General features: G+C 47.7%; 1 protein-coding gene across 4 annotated transcripts in view; it reads left to right on the forward strand.

The window, feature by feature from the left end:
- The window catches only part of CTIF (cap binding complex dependent translation initiation factor), a 1,422,510-nt gene that overhangs the window by 173,334 nt on the left and 1,226,725 nt on the right, over positions 1 to 22,451 (forward strand). The gene's annotated exons all lie outside the window — the stretch shown is intronic.

Genomic DNA, 22,451 nt, shown 5'->3' on the forward strand with positions numbered 1-22,451 from the left:
ACCTGACCTCTCTCCCATGCAGGGGCACAACAAAACCTACATTTTGGGGGGCAGGAGTGGGGAATTAAGTTGTGATGGGAGGGGCCACTTCAGAAAATAGGCAGGGCAAACTTGGAGGCTCTGCCCCCACAGTTCTACCAAACTCCTCTCGTGGTCTGGTGTGAGGAACAACTATTGAATAATATATTTTAAAGCGCAATATGCAGAGAGGTGATGGAAGACTTTCTTGAAAGTAACAGCTTTAAACTTTTACTGCGTTTGTCAGGTACATTTTTCTGAGCACACACAGTAAAACTTTAACACCGCCAGTTTGGGGGAACGGCTTCACTCGCCTCCCTGCCTGTCAAAATGCAAGTGTGCACATCCAGGGGTACACCTAGGCTAAAATGTAGGCTGGGGCTAACCCTTCAAATGTTGAGAGAGGCACTAACTTCAGAGACTGTTGAGGAATGGCAAACTTACTTGTGTAAGGGCATCTAACTTCATTACTCATTGTAGTAAGAATATTCTAGTGCAGCTCAAAGTTACAATCAGTTAACTGATCTCTCCTTTGAGTTTGAAACGCCCACTTCTTGCTGAACCTGAAGGTCCTAGAAAGTGTGAAAATGGCAGATGGTGTGCAATGAAAGACTCAATATCCTAGCATAACGGGGCATTGCAGAGTGTGGGGCAGTACTCTGGATGGCCCAAGCACCTTCAGTGGCTGGGAGCAACAGGGGAGAAAATGTAATGTTGGTTCTACCACAGTCCGCTATACTAGAATCTCTGGTGCACTGACTGGCTGGTGACACTCTCTGCCTTTCGAATCCAGTGTTACAAGAATGGGGAGGGCCAGTGCAGTAATAAAGCAATTCTATGCAGCAGTATTGGAGCCACTAGCAGAGGAACACCTGTATACACCAGTGTCCCTACACTTATTAAAACTGTCCTTTTGTAAGGGTGTAAACTTCTAAGCACTCCAATTTTTGCAATTGAAGTCAGGGTGAGATTAAATTATTTGCCCAGTATCACACACTTATGCTAAACAGAGAAGCTGGGATTTTAACCCGCTCTTTCAAGTTGGGCATGGCCACCTTCTTCTGCGCTTTACTTGGAACAAAACCTTTTGTTTTGGGTATCAAGACCTACAATAATACTGTACTATAGAGTTTACTTGCATAGTAAAGCATCATAACATGTAAATCCTTATAGCAGCATTTTGTGCCAAAATAATATCACTGTACCTTTTATGTTCCACATCCTGCATGGAAAACTAGAAGATGCAAAAGGCAAAACATCCTGGATTTACCCACTTCATTTTCCGCGCTTTAAAAACACCCCAGAAAATAAGTTGTGCCATAAACTCACTTAGGTTTGGAGATTCGTCACAAACTTCCAGTGTGTTATGTATGGTTATTAAACAATATTCAACTAAGGACATCAAAGCAAACTTTACTTCTTGGCATATCAAGCTATTAGACGTTATGGGTATGAACACATTTTAAAAGGGTGCATGCTTTATTGTGTTGCTTGCTTAGCTGTCACAGATTTGGTCTTTCAGGTGGAAATTCACCATCATGTGTAAGAAAGGCTACGCTGCTGACAAAAGAAACTCTACGGTGCCATCTAGTGGTGCAAAGTATATATTTTTTAAATGAATAAATCAAAGCGTACATGGTACGCAGTAGAAAATGAAATCATCCATATTTGCCATAATTGCATGCATCCTTCATATTGTGGCAGTACCGACACGTGTAGTACTGCACCTACATTTGTACTGGTTGGGGTCTTTGACCCATCTCTGGTGGTTAGTGGGCTTCTTGTTGTCACAGCAATGAAGTAGCTCTCCTCGGATGCTGGGTATACAAGTGTTAGGGTCCTGACCCATCTATCTTCCACACCCATGTCCCCTCCGGAACTCTCGCACCACCCGTTACCTTCTGAGGGATTTCGGCATGAGACTAGGACTTCCTGGGACTGGGGCTCGTCTCTCAGATGCACCTGGCTTCTCTCTAGTTGCCACAGCACCAGAATAGGTCTGCGCTCTGGTATACTGCTCGGCTCATCTCTCTTGCTTCACATTAAGGTCTGCGTTAGCTGGACCCACTGAGAACTCCTTCGGTGAGTCACTGGCATCCTTTGCTGTTCACCAACCCTGGTCTGTCCACAGCGTTTGAAACTCCTGCTGGTTTCGGCACCTGTTGCCTCTACCGGCTGGGTTTGACAGGTTTGTTAGTCCTTCTATATTTATACAATGTTGCCAGTCCAGCCTTGGCAGATTCTAAAACTCCATTGTTTCTGTTGATGACTTGTATGAGGTGGCCTCTAGGAGGCACAAGGATATAAGTACTAGCACAATCAATGACCTTCATCTCACCTGTGCTCTTCTTCATCCTAGTACTTTTGGCTTTAGCTTTATCCCCCGTGTTATAACAATATTTTGGTTTACTTTCAATTACATGGTTCTGAACAGTGGGGAGGGCTAGGGAATGTTGGGTAGTGACAATGTTCAATGGGCTGTACCCCAGTTGATGGTCCTTGTCCCCAGTGGAGAGTCCCTCCCCATAATCCCCTCCTGTATGAAACCACCTTTGGGGGGTCTATTGGCTGCACCTCCGTCACCTCATGGGAAAGGTTTCCCACTTCGGGAGTAGTGACAACACCTTGTGAATTGTCACAGAATGGGTGGACAATAATGACGTTGGGTTTGCCAAATGACTCCTCGAGCATGTGTTTTTCTTATTTATTTATTTAAATTTGTATAGCGCACAAGCAGCTCGGGGGCATTGAGGCGCTGTTACTTGTAAGAGCTTAGTTACAGAGGTACAGGCATGGTAGCAGTTGTTGGCACCTTATAAATCAATACACAAATAGTTCCATCATTATAAACTTATGCAATTTGTATTACAATTTATGCAGTTTTGATTGAAGGATGAAAGTCTGGGTAGCTCCTTAAATTGTAGATTGAAGGTGTTTCAGAGTCTTTATCTAGGAGCTTTGGTAGATTCGCTTCCTTGCCTCTTGTAGTTGAATCTGTAATTGGGCAAATCATTTTGCTGGAGACCTACTGTGAGTGGGCTTTCAGAGGTATGCAGAAACTGCCCCCAAACTCTTTGTGCATGGTAAACAGTATTTTGACGGTAGTGGATTTTCGTTGGACTGGGTGAAGCAGCCTGGCATCTTTAAATAAAGGCCTAGTCTGGTCCTTTTAATGGATGCTAAAGAGTGTCTGGCTCTTCATCCCATAAAACCCTGCATTGCTGCAATGCAGGACTTCAGCCGGGACAGAGCAAGCGGCCAGGTGATTGATACTGCGCTTTTGTCTGGAAGATCCAGGGTCCCTTCCTCACGTCATGTGCTGGAGGTTAATGTTCTTGGGAACGTCTGGGATTTGTATTGAGAAGGAGTGGTCATGGTGGCAAATTCAAACACCAATGAATGTGGAATAAGCCGGTGAACCAAAAGTACTATTGAAATATCTTTTGCTATGTTGCTCTTTTCACTAAATGGCGATCCCTGATATAACGCTCCCTGGTATACAATCCCTTTCCACAATTACTGGACAAGAAACGGGCTGTCTTTACAGTTAAAATTCAAATGTATTTAAATAAAAGAATATCAAAGTTGGTCCCTTATTTTATGCCAGGGAAGTCTCCACAATAAGATACATGAACGTTGATAGCTTCTTTACACAATTAGTTGGCTTGCCTGTGGCCACTTCGCTGGGAGGTGACACACACAATCATTCCTTATATCATCTACATATATTTCTAAACATCTGTCCCTAAGTAACACAATTCATATTTTATTTCCTTGCATGCTGCTTGCTGGCCAGTATAGTCAAATAAATTGAGCAGATTAGACACCACATTATAAGGAAATTAACCAATCATACATTTTAGAACTTTTAATTTTCTCCCGTATCAAGAACATGTATTGGTACCCGTATTTCCTCCCGGTGTGCTTCAGAAAGCCCTCTCATGGAGCGGCAATCTTGGATGGTTCCTAGCCGTGCCCAGATAAATGTCCTTGTGTGTCGCTTTGTAAAATATGTCAGTATCGGGAGGATCGCTCAGGAGCAACGTGATCGCCTTGGAAGCAAGACGACACAGAGCACCACAGGTTCGATCCCTGGGTCTCTGCTTAGAAACCTCTGGGTATTTAGCACGTTATAAATAACCTATCATGTCAGAAGCCACGTACTATGCTGGTTATCTCTTTTTGCATATGGAGAGGTGGTCTCCACAAATTGACACAGTGCTTGCCACATCCTTCAAGTCCTAATTTACTTAGTGCAGGACCAACACTAATTTATCTGAGAGAATACAGATTATGGTTGGTTAGAAACCACCCTTTCGAGGGGATTGGGTCCTCCGACGTATTCCATATCTATGACAGTAATCACCACAGCTATGCTGCCTTGGAAAATCTTTCGGCGTCTGCATCATGTGTCGATGACGTTGATACGCTGTCCTCGAGGGCCTCCGTTGAGCTGACATCACCGGATGTTATAAGTAAGACACACGACGCCCGTACCCTCAGTTCCGTTTTGTCCACGAACGTGTTCGCTTCGGAGATCTCGGCGCGCCTCGATTCTATTGAATCCCGTTCTTTCGGTTCCTCGAACCTGTTTCTTCATTGCTACTTGTCATGATGTCTTACCCCGCGGTCTGGGTTTAAGAAGTGTCGGGTGTGCAGGACCAAGATGTCACTGACGGATACGCACGACGCTTGCCTCTGGTGCCTTGGGGAGGACCATGATACGGACGACTGTGTCGACTGCCAATCGCTCACATCGAAGGCCTTGCAGGAGCGTAAGAAGAAGCTGTCGGTAAGGTGGCCAAGCTCCGGAAGTCGCGTTCCACTGGTCTTTCGACGGACGATTCACGGGGCAACTCTCCGCATTGTCGTTGTGAGTCTGGGGGTTCTCGGTCTGGGAGTCGGTCCCGCCATTCCTCTGCCTCTTCGAGGCACTCCAGGAAGCGCCTTCACAGGTTGCCTTCCCTGTCCTCTTCCGAGGACTCCGCCCGTCGGCGGGTTGCTTGTCTCAACAAGCTTTCCACTCCTGAGGAATGGGATTCCTTCCGGAAGGAGATGTTGGTAATTTTTCAATCGCAGGCTCCGGTCCGTCCGTGCCGTCTGAGGACGCTGGTCGTGGCCGTGCTAGAGACACCGCTCGTCCGCCTTTGGGCTCGAGCAGTCGTCGCGACCACCTGGTGCCTTCGAGGTCCCGGTCGGACAAGGATGGTCGCTCTAGACATGCCGGCTCCAGGTCCCGGTCCTCGACTCCCTCGAGACCGCGAGAACATGTGCAGTCTTCGAGGAAGACATTGACGGCGCAATGGTCGTCGACGGACTCTCTCTAAGGAAGTCACCAACACCATCGGTGCCCAGGCTGTTGAGAGACACGCTCGGGGCTCCGTCCTCGAGGCCTGTGTCGAAGCCGTCGAAGGTGTCGACGCCGCGCTCGACGTCAACGCCGATTCCATAGACGCCTTTCGAGGCGGCTTTGTTGGGGATGCCTCGCAGTACGGGGGAACCCCCCAGAAAGGCTCTGGCTAAGGCAGAACATGTCTTTGTTCCTTTTTCAGTTCCCTCTTTCCAGCCTCTGGATTATATTTCTGAGGTGGATGAGGTGCCTGAGGAAGGTGAGGTTCCTGCAGAGGTTCCTGATGGCCCCCTTTCTGGTCATAGCCAGCTTGAGGACCTGCGCCAGTCATTGCATGACGCCAGTGGGCTCGACACCTCTCCGGAGGTGGAATTTGGAAGGCCTGGCCCGCATGCAGACTCCTCTTATTGGTGCCTGATGTCGAGGGTCACGGATTACCTGGGGTGGTCTGCCCCCGCTGGGGATTTTCAGCAGGATGATCTGACTGATATCCTCGACCAAGGTCCACCAACTGACCCGGTACTGCCATTCCATATGGCCTTGCAGAGAAGGGTGGCTGTGGCTTGGACTTCTCCAGAGAGTCTCCCGGCAGTGAGCAAGTCCTTGGCAAAGAAATATCGCCCAGCAAGTGGCGACCCCTGCTACTTGATCAGGCACCCTACTCCGGAGAGTTTGCTGGTGCAGGCGGCTACGGCCCCAGCAAAGCAGGCGTCGTACCCTACCATCCCTCCTGATAGGGACGACAAACGTTTTGACAGCTGGGCGAAGAAAGTATTTTCTAATGGGGGTATGGCGCTTCAGGCTGCCAACTCCGTTTGTGCCTTGTCTCGTTTCACGCACACTCTGTGGAACTGTATTTCCCTAGCGGCTGATCACATTCCCAAGGGGGAGGAACGGGATGGTTTCCTTGCTATTGTGCAGGATGGCAAGGATGCCATGTGTGAATCCGTTCAGTCGGGTCTGGACATGGTTGATTGCGTCAGCCGGTCCATGGCGGCGAGCACCGTAATACACAGGTTTGCGTGGTTGGGGAAGTCGTTTTTTTCTCCTGATGTGCAAGCCTGCCTCCTCAACATGCCCTTTGATGGTGATCATCTTTTTGGCAGCAAGGCCGACGAGATTCTTGAGAGGTTGCAGAACTCCAAAGCTGCAGCAAAGTCGTTGGGTGCTGCAGTTCGCCAACATCACCTTTTCGTCCTAGGGGACAGCAATGGAGGGGAGGTTCCTTTCGATATTACTCGTCCTTTAGTAAGTCGAGAGGAGCTGCAAGTCAAAGGGGCAACCGTAGGAGTGACAGAGGTGGAAAACAAGGTACACGAGGTGCCAAGGCCGCGCGAGCAGTTGCCTCTTTGCCCTCAGGCACTGCCGCAGCCGCTTCAGCTCAGTCATGAGGCCCATGCTTCTCCAGTTGGGGGAAGGCTGGCGCAGCATCTGGTAGAATGGTGTGCCATTACTTCGGATGGGTGGGTTCTGGAGATCATAGCCCACGGCTACTGTCTTGCTTTCCGGCAGAGGCCTCACGACAATCCATCAGGGAATCTCTCTTTGAAGAGTCCGGATCCACTCCTTGTGCAGGAAATTCAATCCCTGCTTGAGAAAGGCGCCATAGAACTGGTGCCTGTAGCGGAGAGGAACAGGGAATGGTATTCCCCTTATTTTTTGATTTCGAAGAAAGACGGGGGGATTGAGACCCATCATGGACTTGCGTGGTTTCAACAAGCTCCTCAGGAAGGACAAGTTCAAGATGGTTACTCTTTCTCAAGTCCTCCGGGCCCTTCACCTTCAGGACTGGTTGGTGTCTCGACCTCAAGGACGCTTATTTTCATGTGCCAATCCATCCAAAGCACAAGAAGTACCGGAGGTTCGCGGTTGGAGACTCGCACTTTCAGTTTCGGGTCCTGCCGTTCGGATTGACCTCTGCCCCGAGGGTCTTCACCAAGCTCATGGTGGTGGTGGCAGCGCATCTCAGGAAAGGGGGGATTCACGTTTACCGCTACCTGGACGATTGGTTGATCAGGGCGCGCTCTCCGAAGCAAGTCCTGGATCAGCTGTCTGTCACCTGCCACTCCCTCCACAAGCTGGGCTTCTCCCTCAACTTAAAGAAGTCCCACTTGACGCCAACACAGTGGCTCCAGTACATTGGAGCGGTGCTCGACACATCCCTGGGGCAGTGCTTCCCTCCCCCGGTAAGGGCTCTTCACATTCAGCAGATGGTGCACAAGTTTCAACTTGCCCAGACGCTCCCGGCGTTCGAGTTCTTGAGGTTGCTCGGCCTCATGGCATCCTGCATTCTTCTGGTGCCGGAGGCCAGGTTGAGGATGAGATCTCTGCAATGGGCCCTCAAGCTTCAGTGGTCACAGTCCTCCGGCAGGTTGTCTGACCCCATTCAGGTGCCACCCTCGGTCGCCCAGGACCTTCTGTGGTGGGCCGTTGAAGGCAATCCGATGAGAGGGGCTCCATTTTGGCTGTCCTGGCCGGAGGTGATGATTGTGACGGACGCTTCCCTCACGGGATGGGGAGCTCATGCCAATGAGCTGACAGTCGGCAGTCTTTTGGTCTCTGTCGGAGTCCAGACTCCATATCAATCTGTTGGAGCTGAGGGCTGTCAGGCTTGCCCTGAAGGCTTTTCTGCCAACTATGCGAGGGAAGAATGTCCTGATTCTGACGGACAACACAGTGGCCATGCACTAACTAAACAAAAAGGGGGGGCAGGTCACTTCCTTTGTGCAGGGAGGCAATGCAGCTCTGGTTCTGGGCCATCCAGCAGAAAATGTAGATCTCGGCAGTTCATCTGGCCGGAGACGAAAACGAGACTCGCACGCTCTGAGCAGATCTTCGCCCTTTGGGGGACCCCTCAAGTGGATCCGCAAGTGCTGCGGAGGCTATGGAGGTTCAGTTCCCGGATGATGCTCATTGCTCCGGCATGGCCCCGGAGGACGTGGTACCCGGACCTTCTCGACTTGTCCATCTGCCCTCCACGTCGTCTTCCCTACCGAGAGGATCTGCTCTCACCGGAGGGGGTCAGGTTCTCCATCCAGAGGTCGGGTCCCTCAACCTTCACGCTTGGCTTCGGAAAGGTTGAGGTACAAGGATTGGGACCTTCCTGAAGACGTGATGGAGGTGTTGCTTTCGGCCAGATGGCCGGCGACTAAGTCCCTGTACTGTTGCCAGTGGAGAAAGTTCTGCGACTGGTATAGGGTTCAGAATGTGGACCCTTTTTCATGTGACATTCCTGTGGTTCTGTCTTTTTTTGCTTTCGTTGGCCCACAGGGGCCTGCAAGTGGGTACTGTTAAAGGTTACCTGGCGGCACTGTCTATATTTAAGCGCTCATCTGAGGAGTGTTCCTATTTCAAAATTCCTTTAATTTCTCAATTTCTCAAAGGACTTACTAATGTGTTTCCGCCGTCACCTTTCCAGGTGCCTGGTTGGGATTTGAACCTTGTTCTGAAATTTCTTATGGGTGCTCCGTTTGAGCCTTTACATTCTTGTCCTTTGAGGCTGTTAACCCTTAAAACTGTATTTTTAGTTGCGGTCACTTCCGCTCGCAGAGTGAGTGGGTTACAGGCACTTTCAGTTAAGCCACCCTTCACTGTGTTTCATAAGGACAGGGTTGTCCTTCGAGTTCGTCCTTCATTTCTTCCGAAGGTAGTGTCGGAATTTCATTTAAGCCAGAAGGTTGCTCTTCCGGCATTTTATCCTCCTCCACATCCTGGTAAGGGAGAGGAGAGGCTCCATAGGTTGGATCCTAGGAGAGCTTTCAGTTTCTACATTTCACGCATGTCCTGGGGCAGAGTGGACGATCAGCTCTTTATTGGTTATGCTGGAAGGCGTTTGGGACAAGCTGTGACTAAGCAGACTTTGTCTAGATGGATTATCTTGGCAATTTCTGAATGTTACCGCCTGGCGGGTAAGGGCCCTCCGGTGGGTTTACGGGCCCATTCTACTAGGGGTATGGCTGCCTCTACTGCCCTGCAGAGGGGTGTTGCTATTCGTAACATCTGTGAAGCAGCCACATGGGCTTCGGTCCATACTTTTGTACGACACTACTCCCTAGATTCTATACATGGGAAGGATCTGGCCTTTGGCAAGGCGGTCCTTTACTCTGCAATTTGATTGGGCATTCTAAATTTCTATATTCTAAATTCTTTTTCCCTCCTCCATACGTTGGTACTACTTTGGGAGTCTGTCATAGATATGGAATACGTCGGAGGATCCCCTCGAAGAACAAGTCACTCTCTTACCTGGTAACTTTCTTTCGAGGGGATGGTCTGACGACGTATTCCATATTGCTCCCTCCCTACCTGCCCCGCTACAGAATTTCTTATGCGATTGCAGCTTACGTTTCCGCAAGGCTTTCTGTGGTCATACTGGCAGTGGTTTGGTGCCACACTTTCTGGGGAAAAAACTACAACTGAGGCTACGGATGTCGTGCGTCCTACTTATAACATCCGGTGACGTCGGCTCGACGGAGGCCCTCGAGGACGGCATATCGACGTCATCGACGCAGGGCGCAGACGCCAAAAGATTTTACGAGGCAGCACAGCTGTGGTGATTACTGTCATAGATATAGAATACATCGTCGGACCATCCCATCGAAAGAACGTTACCAGGTAAGAGAGTAACTTGTTCTTCTCACACCCCTGTCCCCTAGGTGGCCTTTGTAGAATGGTCTGCTTTATTTAATTATTTTGCACACCGACTGCATTAAGATCGTAAACTAATAGATTTGCTTACTTAATTACTAGAGTCGCCACCAATGTAGAAGTTGTATTGTTTGTCAAAATAATAATCCTATTATAACATGACCAAATATTTTTAGGGGAAATCGTTGCATATGACAAATTTCTAAATTGAGAACGGTGTGAAGGTTTTCCAACAAAAAGTGATTTTCTCTGAATAAGTAGCTTCTGAGCTTGGATTTTTCATTCCAGAGGTATATTTGGTGCTGCCATTAATACCCATGGACACAGTTGCTAGGATATAGTTTTAAAATCTACTGAATGATGAACATTCCAGTTTCTATCGCTGCCTCTTGGCATTGGTTACTGATTTTTAATTCTCTATTGGTTTTAAGCTGGCATTTCTGTTCAACCAGTGGAGCTTGTCTTGTTTTTCAGCTCGACATATTGAGTGTAATGTCCGGGACTTCCTCTTACCCCACTCGGTAAAGAAACCATTGGGGTTATTGGTGTACTGGAATTTCCACCAGCGTGCCCTACCAGGCTAAAGTCGTTTCCCAGTCGAAGAGTCTATGGCAAGAGAAAGTCGGCTCTGCCAATCTCCTGAATTCTCTTAGCACTTAGTAACGGGGTTGTACAGCAGCTATGCATCGAAGTGTTAGCTGCAGACCTACACGCCAGTGTTTACTTGCAGGATGGCGATGTGCGGTTGCCTTCGCCAACACAACATTGAGCCAATAACTGTGGGACCATCTGTCTAATGCGCAGCGCGAGGGTAAATGTTGTGGCTTCTCATTGTTGCGCAGCCAGTGCCAATTGGGGAACTGTAGCCAAAATTAATTGATATGATAATTATAGCAGCCACTTAGCAGGTCTGGCAGTAGAATCCCAAGTAGGCGTTATGGGCGGCGCGCTGCCATGTCTGTGTAGAAGCGTCTGGCCTCACTCGGTCAGGGAGGAGGTTTGAGCGCCATCACTGTAGTCCTGCCACACGCTTTTGGTGTATCCGATTTCCTACAGAATGTATGTCTGATTCCCCCGCACAGACGGTTACATCTTAAAACATCTTTAGGGATAGTTGGGGCACGTTTAAATAATCGCGATTGATATGAGAGGTTTCTAAGGGCGGACCCAGGATCGAACCTGTGGTGCTCCATGACGTCTTGCTGCCAAGGCGAGCACGTTGCCCCTGAGCTATCCTTCGAATACCCATATTAATCTTAATATTTCTAATGATGTGTTGTCGAATCCTATAAGTATAATCAGGTAGTCAGTTGGCAAAACTGAGCACCCTGCCCCATCTTGGCCCCATAAAAGGGGGTAAGACTGCTCAAACGGCAAAACCCAATTATCAACGGCGTAGTACATTTTTTTTTTTTTTTAACGTTTGTAAAGTGCAGCACTATAACCTCACTTGCTTCCAAGAACATCTTCCTCCACCAACAACTTGTGATACGATCCATGGTCAAGTTAAATGGTAACTGTCTTCAATCATGACCTACACGACGGGTGGTGGCAAAGGAGGCATTCCTGATCTCATGAGGCACCACTTACAGAATTTAACAAAGTTCCCAAATAATTAATACATGCTGTGCCCAGCGACACGTACCCTTTGCCCGCTGATTCATTGTCCGGAACCCATGGAATTGAAGACAGTCCACTTGCAGGGGCTCCGAGAGCCCCAACATATAGTAAAGTCTTCAGGCTTTCTACTAAGGTAGTCCAAACTCTCTCAGTGGGTAAATGTGGCAGAGCAGTTTAGAGAGTGCGGGGAAGGTGCAGCCAATCGCAGATAAACTCATAATTTAGGGACTGCTGTGCACATAGTGTAGTTACAGAGGAATGTGCTCTTTATTATGTAGTAATGTATTGAGAGATATCTAAAATTAGGTACGCATTATAAAAGTGGGGAAATGTCCCAATACACATTTACTACCAGTAGGTTATAAGATGGTATACGTTATAAAATATTAAATGACTTTACACAACAGTAAAAGTTAATTAAAGGAGTTTTTCAGACAGAAATGCTAAGAACGTAGCATCTAAGCATTACTAATCCACTGCATACGTTATCCTTTTCAAGACCAAAAAGGGGGAAAGATACATTGAATGTTTACAGGTGAGTAAATGCCTCAAGTACTTTTGGGAAGTTTTTTAAGTTATGAAGTGTGTCTATAGAAATCGATGTGAAGAGTCAATTGTTTGCTTGTATTTATAGTGACAATGTAGATGAGTATTAATTAGGTTCAAGGAGCATAGAAGAATTCAGCCATCTAACTGGGAGTCTCCAGGGCCCTGCCAGAAGAGACCCAGGCCCATCTTCCATGACTAGAGGCCGGGGAATATATTCATGGAGAGGGGGACAGCCAGGACCATGAGGAAAGGGTCGCCTGAAGGAGGATTGCACACACAGTGCAGATAACCTGAAGATGACGCCCAGTTACCTGGTGACGGCCAGATGGCCCATGCACAATGACCAAGCATGATGAATCCAGTGGATGAAGCCTAGCATTCATGGATTCAGAGGTCGCTTGTGGGATTGCGGTTGGGTGTGGCTAGGCACCAGTTTCTGCATTCCAAAGCTGTTCTTTCATTCTTGCCTTTGGGCCTCATCAGGGGTCTTACGGAGCGGGAAAAATGCAGCAGTAACGCTATTACCGCTGCATTACCGCTTTCTCAATCGCTAGTTTTGATTGAAAAATAGCAGATTTACCTCCAGCTGTGAGATGGAGGTCAATCTTTCCATTGTTGGCGCGATGACCACCGCGCTATTACCGCCAATGGCAATAGTGTCGAAAGGGACTATTAACAAAATGGGGACTTCCAGCCTTACAACAACTCTGGATCCAGCACTAATAGCGCCAGACCGAGTTGCAGTAATGCTATTTGCGTTGGCGGTATCCCGGCGGAATTACTGCCAAGCGTCTGATGATGCCCCTTCTCTGTCCAGATTTTCTTCTGGTACCCCAGGAGCTGAAATTGTAGCTCTGAGACTGATGCTTGGTTGGATTCATATGTGCTGATTTGCCCCACAAATATGTTCCTCGCTGCCGGAACATCTTCCTTGAGGACTTCATTTTCCCTCTGAGCTTGCTGTAAAATGCACACCTGCTCCTGGGGCTTCTCTGTGAGACTGGCTACTTCTTTCTCCTGAACATATCTATAATGGGCTGCCTGAAATAGATCCGTTCCTGCGCACCTCAAACACTGTAGAAGTTCTGTATTTTCTTGCCTCACTTTGGTCAATTCCTGGAACCCAGGCTCACCGTTTTCGGTATCCATCTTTTATTGGTTTACTTTTTGCAACGGGACACTACTGTCCTGCTGTAAGATTTCTTTTCTTTCACCAGTTGCATTTCTGTTTTAAAGCATTTCAATCTTGTTGAAACTTGTAAAATTCATGCTGGGAGTGAACCCCTATTATAATTAACTGGTTATTTTCATATTTCAGGTCCTTGATTTTCTTGGAAGACACTATCAGGAACCGGCTGATCATTCAATTCACCTTGAATGTGGTTTACACCCCATACAGGAGCCTTGGAGTGTAGCAAGCTCTCTTTCTCGCTCTGCACTGGCTTGCAAATGGGTTTTTAACTCATCCTGCAGTTCCTATGAGACTTTGTTTCAGCTAATTGCAAATATAAATGGAAATGAGCCACGAGTTGAGCCATTTGGTTATGTTCCTATCAGGACTACATGCGTTTTTCTCCAGTATTTAAATTACATTGTGAAACCTAGGCCTTTCTCCCGCTATACAGGACTCTCAGACCTAGGTGTGTGTTTCTCTGGTTTTTAAAACTAAACTACGTTGTGAAAGTAGTGCTGTCTTTGGTTTTGCCTTTCTTAGCAAAGCGTTCATCTAGCAAACTTTTCTACTATTGTCTGAGCTCTTGTCGTTTTGTTCAATTGTCGACTATTGTCTCGTCTCTCCTTGTCTCACCTGCTTGCACCCCTATCTGTGTCCTTCCCGATTGTTCTCCCCGCCCCTACTCCCTTCCCTCTCCCCTTCCTCTCCTCTCCCTACCTATTCTATAGTGCTCTCTGTCTCTCGTATCATTTCTGCTTCTCTATTGACTATCCTGCTCTCCTCAGTAAATGTGGTAGGAAGACGTTTATAAAGGACATCCTGCACTCCAACCCAGGCCTCCCTATCACTGACACCTATACCAGTGCTTCCTCTAGGCAAACCATCACCAACATCCTCTTTGTCGTTCCATCGCCAGACCGATGGACTCTTCATATGGTCTCTGAACTTTCTCCTTTCTCTTCTTCTCTCTCCTGGGCTCCTTCCACTCCTGTCATCATTAATGTTTACCTGAATGGTACCGTCTTGGTCCAAGGATCTCGGGCCAACCTTCTCCTCTTTGATAGATTCTTCCTATGCTTCATCAATTTACTTTCTACTCCTGCTGCCCCCTCTCTTCCCTCCACGGCTTCCTTGCCTCCTCTGCTGTCTCCTCCCTTGGCTATCTTGGCCGGCTTCCTCTTTTGCACCACCTCGGGCTTCTTCTACACCTCCACAGGGCATACATCTGATTTGTACCCCTCCCGGAAGTCTCAAGGACGGAAACCTTCTCCATATTGCCACTCAAACACTCCTCTGACATCTGCCGCCTCCTTGAAGAACTTGACCTTGATGTCCTCGGTCCCACCAAGACATGGTTCATGGCAAGCTCTGTACGAGCTTTGACACTCTCCTTCTTGATGGCTACAAGATCCTCTCCACGCCTAGGGCCATTCGTTCCAGAGGGGATGAAGCCCTGGTCTTCCCTGAGTGGATTCCTGCCTCTGTCATTCATATAAGGCCTACTCCTCTTTTGAAGGCCTTGTCTGCAGGCTCTCTCTCCTAGCCACCACTCAACTCCTCCTTCTTGGAGACTTTACCATCCACCTAGATGCTTTCTGACCGTCCTCTGGACTCTTTTGTGACCTCTGCAATTCTCACTCTATCCTCTCCTCTGGCTCGACACTCTGCAGGGCATACTCTGAATGTTCTGATCTCTAAAGACCTTCCCCTTTCTATCCCTCTCACTACTCCTCTCTCCTGGAGTGATCACTTTCTCCTCTCCTCCCAGCTCACTCTGTCCACCCCTCAGGCAAGCCAACTCCAGCACTGCCACCTACCTTCTCGGTTATCCCACCCATGAAGCGTGTGTCCGTTGAGGCTTTCGCGGCCACTTTTTCACCCACCCCTGACACAGACCTTTTTATGCTCCGCTCTGCTATATTTGATACTCTTGATGTTCGTGCCCCTGTCATGAGGATCTGCTTGAAGCCCAAAGCCAAGTGCAACTCCTGCTACGACTCCGACCTCGTCGCACTGAAATGCAAGTGCAGGGTGGCTGAGAGGAAATGGCATGCTTCCTGAACATCCTCTGACAAACTGGCCTCCCGCCTGCTCTAAAGGAAATACCGGCACTGTCCACACCAAGAAAAGAGCCCTCATCCAAGCCCCGTCTCTGCGGCATCCAATAACTCGGCAAACTCTTTAAAATCTGAAAGGAGCTGGCCAATCCTGCTGCAGTCTCTGCCTCTCCTGTCCCCTCCCAGGCCCTCTGCATGGACCTGAATTCTCATTTCATTTCATCTCTAAAACTCAGGACATCCTGTCCTCTCTCTCTTCCTCTCCTCCTCCTCCCTCTGCTCCCTGCCCCTCCTCTGTCCCTCTGCTCCCTGCCCCTCCTCTGTCCTTCCGTGCCTTTTCCCTGTTCTCCCCAGAGGAGGTTTCTAGACAAGTCCGATCTATGAAAGTCTTGGCAAAACAGGTTCTCCATGTTCCTCTAAAACCATCAAGGACCACATTGACACTCTGGCTCCTGCTTTGGCTGACTTCTGCAACCACTCCCTCACTACTGGAGTCTTCCCTCCTCCCCCTTAAGCACTCCCTTGTGCACCCTCCTCTTATGAAACCCTCAGCCGACCCCTCCTGCCATGCTAACTACCACTGAATCTCCATCACTACTTTCTTGGACAAAATCCTGGAAAAGCTAGCTATCTCCCAGCTTAAGCCTCACATTGAATTGGTTGGTTGTCTCCATGACCATCAGTCTGGCTTCAGAGCTGCCAGAAGCACAGAAACTGCTCTCCTGAACATCTGTGAAGACATGCTCTCAAACCTTGACTCCAATAACCCCTGTGTCCTCATCTTACTTGATCTCTCTTCTGCCTTTGACACGGTCAACCATGTCATCCTGCTCACCCATCTCTGTGATAACCTGGGTATCACCAATAAGGCCCTGGCTTAGCTGACCTCTTTCCTCTCTATCGACCCCCCCAGGTCCATCTTGGGGCTTCTTCTCCTCTATCTCGATCTCTACCTGTGGTGTTCCCCAGGGGTCCCACCTCTCTCCCTGGCTGTTCAACCAATACCTGGCACTTCTTGCACACCGCATTGCTGCTCTCTGCCCAAACTTTCAGTGCTATGCGGCCGACACTCAACTCATTTTCAAGCTCCCTTCCGCCACCTCTTCTCTTTCTCTCACCGCCAATGATCTCTGCCTTAATGCCAGTTAGACTGCGATTCTCCGCATCGGCATACCTGCGCTCTTTTCCTATCCCTCTCCGGCTGACCTCCCTTGACCCTCTTCTTGCTCCCACCTGCAAGGCTAAAACCCTCTGGGTCATCTTCGAGTCCACACTCTCTTTCTCTCCTCACATCTCTGACATCTCTAAGAAGTCACACTACCAGCTGCACCTCCTCAGAGGTACTCTTCCTTTCCTCTCCTTCCCCCAGAAGCTCACTGTCTCCAGAGCTCTGGTTCTCTCTAGGCTGGACTGCTGCAACAGCCTCTTTCTAAATCTGCCTGCTTCTACGCTCTGCCCTCTGCACCTCATTCAGAACAGGACTGCAAGACGTGTCCTTGGCCTCAAGCCCAGGGATCGTATCTCTCCAGGCCTGAAACCTCTGCACTGGCTCCCAGTGGCTGCGAGGATTAGGATCAAAACACTGCATCGTCCACAAAGCCTTCTGGGGCCTGGGACCTCAATACCTTCAATGCTCTCTTCCTCGCTCATCTGCCTCCAACACCTTCAGGGTCAGTCACTTCTCCAGGCAACAAGTTGGTGGTAGATCTCTTTCTTCTGCTGGGGCTTCCCTCTGGAACAACCTCCCTTCCTCCCTGTAACTTGAGGAGAACCATCTCCGGTTCCGGAAGCACCTCAATACCTTACTCTTTGCTTATGCTTTCTCTCCTCCTCTCCCCTGCTGAACTCCTGACTGAAACTGCACTGGTCACCTGGCTACACTCTGATCTCGGGCCCAGGTGCCCTCCCCCGCCGGCTGAACACCTGCACTGCCTCCCAGGCAACCCCTCCACTTGGGGGCTGTTTCTGAATCCCTACATTCCCCACTAGCTCCTGACACTTATTGTCTTCACTCACACCTGAACTTGCCACTAGCTGGCCGCACTTTTAACCTATTGTTTTTATTTATGTATTACTGTTTATTCTATGTACTGCACTCCCTCCTCAATTCCCCCACGCACTCCCCCCCCCTCTCCTGCACTTGCGTGATCTCAATGTCACCTAGCCAAGTAAGATCATTGTCTCTGTCTTCCCTCTGTTCCCCGTCCCACGTCTCATCGTGCCTTGAAACACTTGTGTATAGGCGCGTTATAAATGCCATATTATATCATACCATTCCTCACGTGTAGTTTGGGTCATGTAAAATGCCTCTTATGCTTTGTGTAAGCTCCCACCTTCAAGCCAAATGTCAGTTCCTTCTGATGTAATCTCTTGCATCATTTTATCTTGCCAGCTCCCCTCCTCCGCCTCTGTGCACTCTCCATGAATGAACAGCTTGGAGAGGAGATGTTTCCTGGCATCACACACATCTATCATTTTAAAATGGCTTTTTGCAATTTTTGTTGAACTTCCTTTGCGAACGGGCAAACTCACCATATTCCCGTTTAATTTCCACTCGCAATGCCAAACCAAAATGAATTCTTACTCAATTTTCATTGTTCACCTATACACCTCCCTGGAACTCAGGGTTCAAGTCCTTGTGGCACGTTAACAAAGCAAAGATCGCTTTTCCTCTGCCACAATTCAATTAAATCAGAATGAATAGTCTGCCAGTGCACTTGTCATAGGTCAAAAATAGCCAGCCCCTCATTTGCTACTGTTTGAGAAGCCACCCTCAACACGGGTGGGAGGGATGAGTCCTTCCTTCCCCAATCAAGGTGTCACACAACAAACTGTTGAATAGATTCTTTGTTCAGCCCTATTTCAGACACATCATGCCCCTTGGGTCCCTCCCCATCAGCAAAGAACCAGGCCGGTGTATAGAAAATATCTTTTATATTTATTTGAATTATATGTAATGGAGATTGCACTAAAACTATACATGCCACCTTCTATGTGGCCCACAATTAAACTTCTTTTTACAGAAATAAATCACACAAGTTGGTTTGGAAAACACAAATCACCATACTTTCCTTTATACACATTTTAATTCAAGGAATAATCAACTTTGGTCAATTAACTAAATCAATGTACATATGCAGTGCTGTGCAATTTCGATTTTCCTGTGCGCTTAAGTCTAGCAGTTTGGTTTACAGTGTTGGATACATGAAGTCTCGCTTTTGCAAACACTTCTCCTCCAGCCCCAAAAACCAACGCATACATTATATGCAGCACCCTTCTATTCTATGGCCAGGTCTAGGGAGAGGGGACAGTTTAGAAGTTTGTTTTTAAGACCCCCCTCACTTAAGGGCCTATGTTGAGGAAGTTGGACTGTAAAATTGGGATGATTTAGGAATTTGGGATTTTCAGACCCCCTTACACTTAAAAGGCCACGTGTTGGGGCAATTGGCAATTTAGGGATTTTTTTAGTTTAGGGACAAGGACACCCCTCTTCCTTTAAAGAAGTCTGGGTCAAAGGAAAAATACGATTACCCAATTATATCAGAGGCTATAGTTGTCAGCGTACACTGGGAATGAGGTTTTTTATTCCGAATGTTAACAAAAATCACTGTAGGGTGTTTTGCTAAAGGGGAATTAATTAAATTCATATTCTGTCAAATAGGTTAAGGATCTACACACTAATGGAAACAAACCCCCCAAAGAAAGGAAATGGGTAATTAAATAGATCCCCTCGCTGACCTTTTGTTGGACAGTCTACTTACTTTTAGAAATCTCTGGGCTTGGCACTAGGGACTGAGCAGCTTTGCTTCTAGGGAAAAACAGAATTCTAGGCAGCACCTCCCTCTCCCTCTCCCATCCCTCTCCTGTCTACCCATCAATATTTCCACCCAGATGAAACTTCAGCAAATCTCCTTTGGTAATTTTGGGCAGCTGTCCCTCTTGTAATAATTTAGTATCTCTTTCGGTGGTACATTTTAGCAGCCCTCCCTTCTCTCATAGTGCATCCAATGTATATAAGGGTGATGAAACTATCAAGATTTTCGTATTGGGCAGTGCCCTGCAGGAAGTCTCGCACCTTTGATTGGTCCTTCACATTTCTCCTAGGTCGGCACGTGTCCGGCATCAAAATACCACAGGTCCTCAGCACCTTTTTTATTTTTTTATTTTTGTGCCTTCAAATTTTATTTAGGCATCCTAAAAGCCAACACAAATTATAGAGGACAAACTTCTCAGGTGTGCAAGAAAGAACCACATAAATGGTATTCTGACATATTCAATAGTGAAAAAGGCTGATGGGGTGGGGGGGGCAAAGGGGTACACAGCAATGGTGCCCAGGTTGCTGGCAAGGGGTCCAGCAATGGGTTATTTGTGTGGAACCAAGGTATGGGCAAGAAGGCCTGGTCGATTGTTTTGCCCCTGAGCCCTTGCTGCCTCTTTTCTTCTATGCAGAAATCTATAGTCTTCATGTGGCTTCTCTTCAGCATGAGATCCCTTTACTAAAGGATGCAGAGGTGCTGTGAGTTTTGCATTCTTGTATTTACACTGCACTTAGTGCTGGTTTAGTACAACTTCCGACCGCTTTGATCCAGTAGAGACGCTGAGAAATGATTGCATGGTACCGCTTGTAGCGTAAGTCTCTCAGCTGCCTTTGACTTGGCTGACAACAAGATCTTGTGCAAACACCTTGCTGACAATGAAGATTACCAAGACGACTAGCGCGGGTAGTCTTGTTTATATTAAAGACATGGAGACGAGCATTATGCTAAAACTCTTTATTGCCACTTCCATAGCAGCCAATATTTAAAACTGTAAACTTCCAAAAGTCCAAATTTTCTTCTGTTTGCCAAACACCTAACTTAAAATAGGAAGAAAATAGTCCATCCAACCAAATCCCAGAAAAAACTACAAGTCCCAACAACTCTGTAAAGTCTTTGTAGTTTTGAACCTCTTCCAGAACACCAATCCGCTTCTGCCTCGGTCTCCATCTCACTTCCTGTCTCAGACTCCTGCCTCTTTCTTTGATGATCCGATAAACAACCGTAAACTCTTGTAATGTAACTGGAACTTCATCCTCAACTGCCTTAATTCCATGTACACTCCTAAAGCACCTTCTTTTCAACTGTTCTTGTTATCCTCCCCTAGAATCAAATCGGACAATACACAATTAGGGCGGGAGTACGCGTTTTCCAGTCACCAGAACACACAAATATAACAAGACTGGTAACTTCATAAACACATTATTGCATTCCATCATTAACCATAATCTCAAGCTGATCACTCTACATTTCCTCTTCCCCGCGTACGAGGGCGGGAATAATGCTCGCCTCCGTGTCTTTAATAGAATCAAGACTACCCGCGCTAGTCGCCTTGGTAATCTTCATTCTATGACAAGACCGGAGGCGAGCATTATGCTTGTTCAAAGCTCTCTAACACCATCTTGGCCAAAGAATCTACTGGTTTGAAATAAAATGTCCTAAACGTAGATTCCGAAGACCAATCTGCTGCCTTCAAAATATCATGCAAAGACACACCAGCCGCAAAAGCTCTGGAAGCCATCGCACCTCTCACAGAGTGAGCGCCAAACATGTTTAAATCAATACCGGCACAACACATAACTTCTCGCACCCATCTACAAATGGTGGCTGACAGAACAGCATGAAAAGGCTTCCTACGAGCAATAAGCAACTGTTGCACTCCCGCCGGCCTCACACACTCTGTGACTCTTTCATACTCCTTAATACAACGCGCCACACACAACTTGGGTTCTTCTGGAAAGTAAGGATACGATATAATCGAAGAATCACTCTTTGTTCTCTGCGCAATCTGAAACGCTACTCCTTCTGGATAGAAAATCTTTCTGTTCACTTCTAACGCCTTCACATCAGAAACCCTTCTACATGACCCTAAACACACCAATATTGCTAACTTTCCTGACAAACGCTTAATCGTCAAACGATCGTTATCCGGCCACTGTTTAAACATATGGAAAACTTTCTCAACGTCCCACATGACTGAGTATTTGGGAACCGGCGGTCTCCTCATCTTCACTCCCCTCAATAACCTCACTACTGCAGGGTGCTGCCCAATAGGACGACCCTCGAATCTATCATGACCTGCCGAAATTGCAGGCCTATACACACCTAACGTCCTGAATGCTTTACCACTTGCTGCCATTTCTGCCAGAAAATTAAGCACATGCACTACAGATGCCGAAATGGGATCAGTACATTGCAATTCACACCAGCTTGACCATTAATCCCAAGCGGAATCATAGCTCCTGAGAGTAGAGGGGGCCCATGAGTCTCTGATACAATTCGCAGCTTCTCTCGAAAGACCTGGCAGATCCCATTGTTTCCTGAAATCCTGCAGGCTAGCAATTGCAACTCTCCCGTCTGAACCAAGGGATGCCTCCGACCCAAAGGGTCGCAAAGTAGGTCCGCTTCCCACGGAATCAACCTCAGAAAATCCGAAAAGTTCCATCAGAGTCGGAAACCAGGCTTGCGACCTCCAGCAAGGCGTTACTATTATTACTTCTGCACGCTCCCGACGTACCTTCGCCAGGGTCCTCATTATCATTATGAAAGGGGGAAACGCATAAAGCAAAGCACCCTTCCAACTGTGCAAGAACGCATCTGTCCCTAAGGCTTCCGGGTCCATCCTCCAACTGTAAAATTTTTGAAGATGCGTGTTCAGTCTGGAGGCGAACAGGTCTATCTCCATAGGCCCCCATAGTCCCTGAAACTGCTCAAACACTCTCCTGTGTAACCTCCAGTCGCTGGAGTCCATCAGGTACCTGGAGTTCCAGTCCGCTATCGAATTCTGGACTCCTGGGAGATACTCTGCGGTTATCACTAATTTCCTTTGAAGGCAATAATGCCAAAAATATTTCGCTATCTCCGCTAGAACTTTCGATTTCGTACCTCCCTACTTGTTTATATAACGTACTGCCGATATATTGTCCATCCTCAATAGAATGCAACAATTTGCCTTGTCCTTCGCTAGAGTCCTCACTGTGAACCCGCCAGTAACTCTAGACAAT

This window comes from Ambystoma mexicanum, chromosome 6p (assembly GCF_040938575.1).
Source record: "Ambystoma mexicanum isolate Mex_15411 chromosome 6p, UKY_AmexF1_1, whole genome shotgun sequence".
Taxonomy (NCBI): Eukaryota; Metazoa; Chordata; class Amphibia; order Caudata; family Ambystomatidae; genus Ambystoma; species Ambystoma mexicanum.